Raw genomic sequence first — 8,927 nt, 5'->3', positions numbered from 1 at the left:
ACAGATTGGTGCTTCCAGCCGCAGCTGTATCCCTAGTAGCAACAACTGCGTACTTGGTCTATTTTACCAACTGTCCGCGGGTTACAGGTTTATTATATTGCATTAAACGTATTTGTGTGGATGTGTTGAGATATTTTAATCTACTCATTTCAACCAAACTTTATATATAGCTAAAAAACTGCTAAGCGGCTGTAGCTAGCAGATTGCTCGTGCGGCTGATTTCGTTTCCATTTCCATAGTAACAGATTGACTCAGCAAATGAAGCTGCTAGTTTAAAAAGTGTATTTGACAAACGCAAGAAAGTCAGTCGAATTACAACTGAATGTTTATTTCTGACGTTTTTAAAAACATCTTTAATTTAAAATTAATTTCACAACCTTTCACTTCCGCCGGAGTTGTACTATTGGTACTTTTGGCCGCATGCCCGCATCTCTTGACATGAGAGACGCCATTACCTGTATCTTGAGGTAAGATTAGTATTTTTTTCAACGTTAACTGAATCTTTATGAACTAACTTGCAGTTATTTGCAAAGAAGAAACCCTGTATAATGCATATTGAGCAAAAAATAAATAAAAAAATGACTGAGTGAGAAAGTTTGCGTTCATATACGTTAACTAATATCTAACTGTTTCTAAATGGTCTGCGTCTAAAAGTGTGCACCCCTGGTCGGTGGATATTTAGAGTTTTGATACTATTGCTAGTACAGTCTCATTGTTTGTAGCTAAAGTCATTGCAAAGTTTACCAGTAGGCTAATAGACTAAAGTTTATAATTTACATGTGTTTTTAGGAAATTTGACTAAACATTTCAAGCAATTTTGCAGGATTAAAAATGTTAATAGTTTTTTTATTATGGTGTATTTCATATTACATACATACTGTATTAACATACAATGTATTTTTTATTTATACAATTTATTTATTTATTTGTTTATTTATTTATTTATACAATGAAGAGTATACAGTGTTATCTTACAATTGACTTTTCAAACTCATACACAACATCCAACCTAGTTCATCAATTCCCTAATAACACATGTGCTTGAACTGTGGGGGAAACCGGAGCACCCGGAGGAAACCTACGCCGACACGGGAAGAACATGCAAACTCCACACAGAAATGCCAACTGACCCAGCTGGGACTCGAACCAGCGACCTTCTTGCTGTGAGGCGACAGTGCTGACCTCTGAGCCACTGGTTCACCAACTGTAGAATTAGCTGAACAAATCAATACTATAGTTGTTGTGTTACCATAGCAACTGCAAAACAAGCCGAACAAATCCGTTACTATAGTTGTTGTGTTAAGGCTGATTTATGTCTGCGTCAAGCGCACACATATGCTACTGAGCAGCCTATGCGTGGACGCATAGCCCTCGCCATGGCCATCGGGGTTGGTGACGCACACCTTTTAAAAAACTTAACTACATGTCGAAACGCAGCAAAGCACAAGCTTAATTACCATAGTAGTTGTTACCATAGCAACTGTAAAATTAGCTGAACAATTCAATTACTATAGTTATTGTTTTACCATAGCAACTGTAAAACTAGCCAAACAAATCAATAACTATATAGTTATTGTGTTACTATAGCAACTGCAAAACTAGCAGAACAAATCAATTACTATTGTTGTAACCATAGCAACTGCAAAGCTAGCAGAACAAATCAATGACTAGTTATTACCATAGCAACTGTAAACATAGCTGAACAAATCTATTACTATAGTTGTTGAGTTACCATAGCAACTGTAGAATTAGCAGAACAAATCAATTACTATAGTGGTTGTTACCATAGCAACTGTAAAATTTGCCGAACAAATCAACAACTATAGTTATCGTGTCACCATAGCAACTGCAAAACTAGCAGAACAAATCAACACCTATATAGTTATTGTGTTACCATAGCAACTACAAAACTAGCAGAACAAATCAATAACTGTATAGTTATTGTGTCACCATAGCAACTGCAAAACTAGCAGAACAAATCAACACCTATAAAGTTATTGTGTTACCATAGCAACTGCAAAACTAGCAGAACAAATCAATACCTATATAGTTATTGTGTTACCATAGCAACTGCAAAACTAGCAGAACAAATCAATACCTATATAGTTATTGTGTCACCATTGCAACTGCAAAACTAGCAGAACAAATCAATAACTAGTTGTTGTTACCATAGCAACTGTAAACATAGCTGAACAAATCTATTACTATAGTTGTTGAGTTACCATAGCAACTGTAGAATTAGCAAAACAAATTAATTACTATAGTTGTTGAGTAACCATAGCAACTGTAGAATTAGCAAAACAAATCAATTACTATAGTTGTTGAGTAACCATAGCAACTGCAAAACTAGAAAAACAAATCAATTACTATAGTTGTTGAGTAACCATAGCAACTGCAAAACTAGAAAAACGAATCAATTACTAGTTGTTGAGTAACCATAGCAACTGCAAAACTATAAAAAAAAATCAATTACTATAGTTGTTGTGTTACCATAGCAACTGCAAAATTAGCTGAACAAATCAATAACTATAGTTGATGTGTTACCATAGCAACTGTAGAATCACCACAGCAGACTATTTCAAGTACTTTACAATGGACCTTATTCTGCGATGAGGAAGTGCGCTCTTTTTTTGAGCTTGTTTTAGAACTTGGTTTAAGAACAGAGTTAGTTGCCTATGGGAGAAATGACGAGGAATAATTAACGGTAAAACTACTTGCTGTTGTTCATGACTATACATAAAAAGTCGAGTAATATAATAAGAAAAGATCAGTTTGTAACACAACAAGCTATTTTTAACGTCTGAAAATCAATGGAGGTGGATGAGACCGGAAGTCGGGAGCCAAAAACATTCCAATGGCTGCGCTCGCTCGTACGTCATGAATAAGCTCAATATTGTTGCATGCCGGAGAATCCTAATTTGGTGCTGTTTAGAACCATTTCCCCATTTTGTCTTTCACCTATTATCCTTGTGTTTATATATAGCCTTTTGCTTCAGTTGTTGTTGGTGGTGGTGGTTTATTGTCTTTATAATACCTTGCTAAGCCGTTTTGTTGTGGCATGTTCCAGATGGACTGTTTTTCTGTCTCTGGATTAGCTTTATCTTGTTTACGGAATAAAAAGCTGCAATTAGATCCGCATCTCAGCTCTTTCCTTCGTGTGATTTTACAATTCCACCCTGTTTAGATTCACCACACAAACCCACCGTATTGCTGTCTGTGCGCTCCAATAATACCGCACCCACAGATCAAAACTGAGTCATTTCAGTTACTCATCACCAGGCCATTCAGATGGGATTCTCTTTGAAGGATGAAGCCACATATATATAGGACAGAGAATATCAAATCTTTTTTTTGTGTACACTTTGTGGAAGTCACAAATGCATAAAACAGCCAAATAACTGCTGTAGACACAGAACTGAACAGCGCAACTTTTGTGTTTGTCTAGGAGGAACTATAGTTGACAAGATGGAAGATATAAATGCATTTTGGGAATGAATAATGTCGAAAGAAACCAACTGGTTTTCTAAGAAATAAATAGCAAGATGTACAGTTGAAGACCGGTATATTTTTTCCCCAATTTCTGTTGAACCGAAAGATTTAACACATTTCTAATCATAATAGTGTTAATAACTCATCTCTAATAACTGATTTATTTTCTCTTTGTCATGATGACATTAAATAATATTAGACTAGATATTCTTCAAGACACTAGTGTTCAGCTTAAAGTGACATTTAAAGGCTTCACTAGGTTAATTAGGGTAAAGTTTGGGTAATTAGGCAAGTCATTGTATAACAGTGGATTGTTCTGGAGAAATAGTTCTTCTGGCTAATAACATTGATCTTAAAATGGGTTTAAAACAACTAAGAGCTGCTTTTATTCTAGCCGAAATAAAAACAAATCAGGCTTTCTCCAGAAAAAAAAAATAATAATTATAGGAAATATTGTGAAAAACTCCTGAATCTGTTAAACTTTATTTTTAATTTATGTAGTTTTATTTTATTTATTTTATTTTATTTTATTTAGTTTTTTGATTTATTTTATTTTAGTTTTTTTTTTTTAGTTTTTTTTTCATTTTCATTTAATTTTTCAAATTTTGTTATTTTATTTATTTATTGTTTTGTTTTTTATTTTAATTATTTTATTTTATTCATTTTTATTTTATGTTATTTTTAATTGTTTTATTTCTTTTTCTTTTCTTTTTTTCATTTTCATTTTATTTAGTTTTTTAATTTCATTTTATTAATATTTTTTTGTTTTGTTTTGCTTTTTATTTATTTTATTTTGTTTATTTTTATTTATTTCATGTTATTTTATTTATTTTAAATTTTTTCATTTTATTAAGTTTGGTTTTTTATTTAAATTTTAATTTAATTTTATTTTATTTATCATTTTATTTATTTTATTTTTTGCTTTTCTCAATTAAATTTTTATTTCATTAATTAATTAACAATTTTTTCATTTTTATTTAATTATATATATATATATATATATATATATATATATATATATATATATATATATATATATATATATATATATATATATATATATATAAATAAATAATTTTATTAATTTTTTTCTTTTTTTTTTTGAGTAATGAATTTAAACGCAAGGCCCAGTAATTAGGAGCCACATCGGTTATATCTCCAACAACAAAGGCACAGCAAAACGTTTGCTACGGTGATTTTTAGAGTCCCTCAACACTTCTTCATTCCTTTTTAAAAGACATTTGAGATTTGCAATAAAGAACATGCTACTGTGCCACTAAAAAGGAAATACGGTTTGCACTATTTGCAATGCTAATGAGCATTCCCAAACCAACTCGATGGGAAAGAAGAAGAAGAAACATGAGTGTTTCAATGTTATTCAGCTCGCAGCGAAAGAAGATCAAAGCATTCATTCTGCCCACACCTCTCTCTCTCTCTCTCACTCTCTCTCTCTCTCTCTCTCTCTCTCTCTCACTCTCTCTCTCTCTCTCTCTCTCTCTCTCTCTCTCTCTCTCTCTCTCTCTCTCTCTCTCTCTCTCTCTCTCTCTCTCTCTCTCTCTCTTTTCGCTGTGCCCCAGTTTTCCGCTGTGGAATTCCCACTTTCCGAAACAGCACACACGTGTCTTGCGCATCTGTTTCTGGGAGACTCTGTTTGGAGAGTCTAGTTCAGGCAGAGGATGAACATCTAAACCAATTACTTTAAAATAAATGGAGCATGATTGTGATTCTGCCAGGACTCAGTCAGGCATACAGCACCATGGCACATTCAAATGATGATATGTTCGCGTGTTGCACAGCAGTGCTGCTAATAACCCTGTTGCTGGAGTCTTGGCATCTGTACTAACGAGCTGATAACCTCAATCAGATGTGTTGCATTAGGGAGACGTGGGTCATTCTTCAACTATACAGGCACTTTTAGCCTTGAGAAGTGGAGTGAAAAAAACGTGTTCAAAATGAACGTAACACATCCTCATAAGTTTAAACAAGTTGTCTAGTTTTAGGATCTGTAAGAGGACAAACTTAGATAAGAAGAGAAACAAATGTCAACTCCAGCACATCTCAATAAACAACTTCAAAATGAAATAAATGATGGCAGTCAAACATTGTCCAAGATCATTTTTTTGTATCTAGTTTAACCAATCTTTCCACAATATATATATAACAATTATACATTTATCAATTAAATAATTTAGTTGTATGCTGAATCGTACACCTGTCACGGGGAGAGCATGCAAACTCCACACAGAAACGCCAGCTGGTCCGGCCGGGACTCGAACCAGCGACCTTCTTGCTGTGAGGCGACAACCCTAACCACTGTGTATATTACTGCTGTTTATTGTTTGATGGGACAGATTGTTTGGAACGGGCTGTATGGACTGCAGTCCTGCAGCATTATGATACTCTGTCACGTGATTTAGCGTTTTGCATATTCAGATGCGCTGAACGTGAAGGTTGAGGAATGTAGGTCAGAGTGGCACCGCATTATACACGCAGATTACACAACACACAGACCGTATTATGTGTGCTGCTTTTTTTAATATCATATTTGTCCTTTTAATACTTTTCAAAATCAGAACAAATGATAAATTCCTAAATCCATGAATTCCATTAATAAAGAGTCGCTTTTGCCATCATCACACAATATTTCTTTCATCATCATCAATACTTTAGTATTATTATTATTTGTATTAATTTTATTATTATTATTATTATTAATATTTATTATTACTATTATTATCATTTTTATATTATTATTATAGTTATTATTATTGATATTTTTTATTATTATTATCATTATTATTAATATTTATTATTATCATTATTATTATAGGTATTATTATTATTAATATTATGAATTTTCTAATTATTATCATTATTATTCATATTTATTATTATTATCATCATCATCAATACTTTAGTATTATTATTATTTGTATTAATTTTTTTATTATTATTATTAATATTTATTATTACTATTATTATCATTTTTATATTATTATTATAGTTATTATTGATATTTATTTTTATTATTATCATTATTATTAATATTTATTATTATCATTATTATTATAGGTATTATTATTATTAATATTATGAATTTTCTAATTATTATCATTATTATTCATATTTATTATTATTATCATCATCATTATTATTATTATTAATATAGTTATTATTTTTTATTATTATTATCATCATTATTATTATTATTATTTTTATTATTATCATCATCATCATTATTATCGTTTATTATTATTATTATTATTATTGTTGTTATTCTTATCATCATCATTGTTATTAATATTATCATAATTATTATCGTTATTAGTAATGTCATTGTCATTATTATTATTATTAGCATCATTATCATTAATATCATCATTATTATTAGTATTATTATTATCACCATCATCATTATTATTGTTATTGTTTATTATCGTTATTAGTGTTGTCATTGTCTTAATATTATTATCGTTATCATCATCATCATTATTATTATTATCATTGTATGCCATTATTCATTCATTCATTTTCTTGTCGGCTTAGTCCCTTTATTAATCTGGGGTCGCCACAGCTGAATGAACCGCCAACTTATCCAGCATATGTTTTTGCAGCGGATGCCCTTCCAGCTGCAACCCATCACTGGGAAACATCCATACACACTCATTCACACTCATACACTACCCAATTCACCTATACCACACAGGTTCCCAGTGATGGGTTGCAGCTGGAAGGGCATCCACTGCGTAAAACATATGCTGGAATAGTTGGCGGTTCATTCCACTGTGGCGATCCCTGATTAATAAAGGTACTACTAAGCCAAAGGAAAATGAAAGAATGAATGTTATAAACAGGTAACCGTCGACTCACATAGTAGAAAAAACAAATACTATGGAAGTCAATGGTTACCAGTTTCCTCCCTCGCTTTCATTCACACTTTTTAAGTGGGCTATATTAGTGGACTGATGTGGAAATTAGTGAATGAGGGAGGTTATTTACATTATGACAGATTTAAATATTACAGTTTAGATTAATTAATGCAGTAATACTTGATAAATAATTGAATTCATCACGAGTTCTACATTAATAATATTAATAATAATAAAAATGCATTTTTCCCAGTACTAGGTTGCAGCTGGAAGGCCATCTACTGTGTAAAACATATGCTGGAATAGTTGGCGGTTCATTTCACTGTGGCGACCCCTGATTAATAAAGGTACTACTAAGCCAAAGGAAAATGAAAGAATGAATGTTATAAACCGGTAACCATTGACTCACATAGTAGAAAAAACAAATACAATGGAAGTCAATGGTTACCAGTTTCCTCCCTTGCTTTCATTCACACTTTTTAAGTGGGCTATATTAGTGGACTGATGTGGGATTAGTGAACGAGGGAGGTTATTTACATTATGACAGATTTAAATATTACAGTTTAGATTAATTACTGCAGTAATACTTGATAAATAATTGAATTCATCATGAGTTATACAATAAAAAAAAATAATAATAATGCATTTTTCCCAGTACTGGGTTGCAGCTGGAAGGCCATCCGCTGCGTAAAACATATGCTGGAATAGTTGGTGGTTCGTTCCACTGTGGCGACCCCTGATTAATAAAGGTACCACTAAGTCGGATTAAATGAATGAATGAATGAATGTTATAAACCGGTAACCATCGACTATGAACAAATCCTATGGAAGTCAATGGTTACCGGTTACCAGTTTCCTCATTCGCTTTCATTCACTTCTTTTAAGTGGACTACGTTAGTGGACTGATGTAGAGCTTAGTGAACGAGGGTGGTTAATTACATTATGCGGTTATATATGGTGGTTAATTCCACTGTGGCGATCCCTGATAAATAACGGACTAAGCTGAAGGAAAATGGATGAATAATGCATTTTGTTTGTAATGCACTTTTATTAGCCCCCAAAGCACTACAATATAAGATATTAAACACATAAAATAATAATAAAAAGTACAAAATACAAAAACAGTACAAAAATAAACCATCAATTAAACACAAGCTGAAATGAATCTGTCATTTTAAAATGATTTCACTCATTATTAACTCATAAGTATCTGTGAATTAGCATTGATCACTGCATATTAGTGCACCAGTATTGTATAGTATTAGCAGAAAGGCGTGCATTTAGTTCTCGCTTTTCAATTTCACATCTGAACCTACATAAAATCAGAAATAAAACGGCTTTTATGATGATTGATCTCAAATCACCTGATTTTCTGAGAGCGGAGGCCATTGAAGTAGATGCAAATCCACTCAAATGCTAGACGCATTCAAATACAGCCTCAAGAGCAGCTTTGATTATATGACGGCTTTGATTTTCTGCAATGTCAAGTAAACAATCAACTAAAACAAATGTAACTCTGCACCCACGTACTGCATGCAATCAACATCTGTAAGCCGACATCTACAATCA

At 32.2% G+C, this 8,927-nt stretch overlaps 1 protein-coding gene across 4 annotated transcripts in view; it reads left to right on the top strand.

The window, feature by feature from the left end:
- Positions 1 to 8,927, top strand: part of dab1b (DAB adaptor protein 1b) — a 74,115-nt gene continuing 65,188 nt past the window's right edge. Inside the window, exon 1 of one of the 4 annotated variants that reach the window (XM_073921052.1) lies at positions 1 to 467. The gene's annotated coding sequence lies outside the window, so the exon portion shown is untranslated. The remainder of the gene's footprint in view (positions 468 to 8,927) is intronic. The other 3 variants (XM_073921042.1, XM_073921046.1, XM_073921044.1) reach the window with 3 other exon arrangements.

The sequence above is a fragment of the Danio rerio genome, chromosome 2 (assembly GCF_049306965.1).
Source record: "Danio rerio strain Tuebingen ecotype United States chromosome 2, GRCz12tu, whole genome shotgun sequence".
In the NCBI taxonomy this organism is placed as follows: Eukaryota; Metazoa; Chordata; class Actinopteri; order Cypriniformes; family Danionidae; genus Danio; species Danio rerio.
Note: the sequence above shows the minus strand (reverse complement) of the source record. Positions and strands in the feature narration are given on the sequence as shown.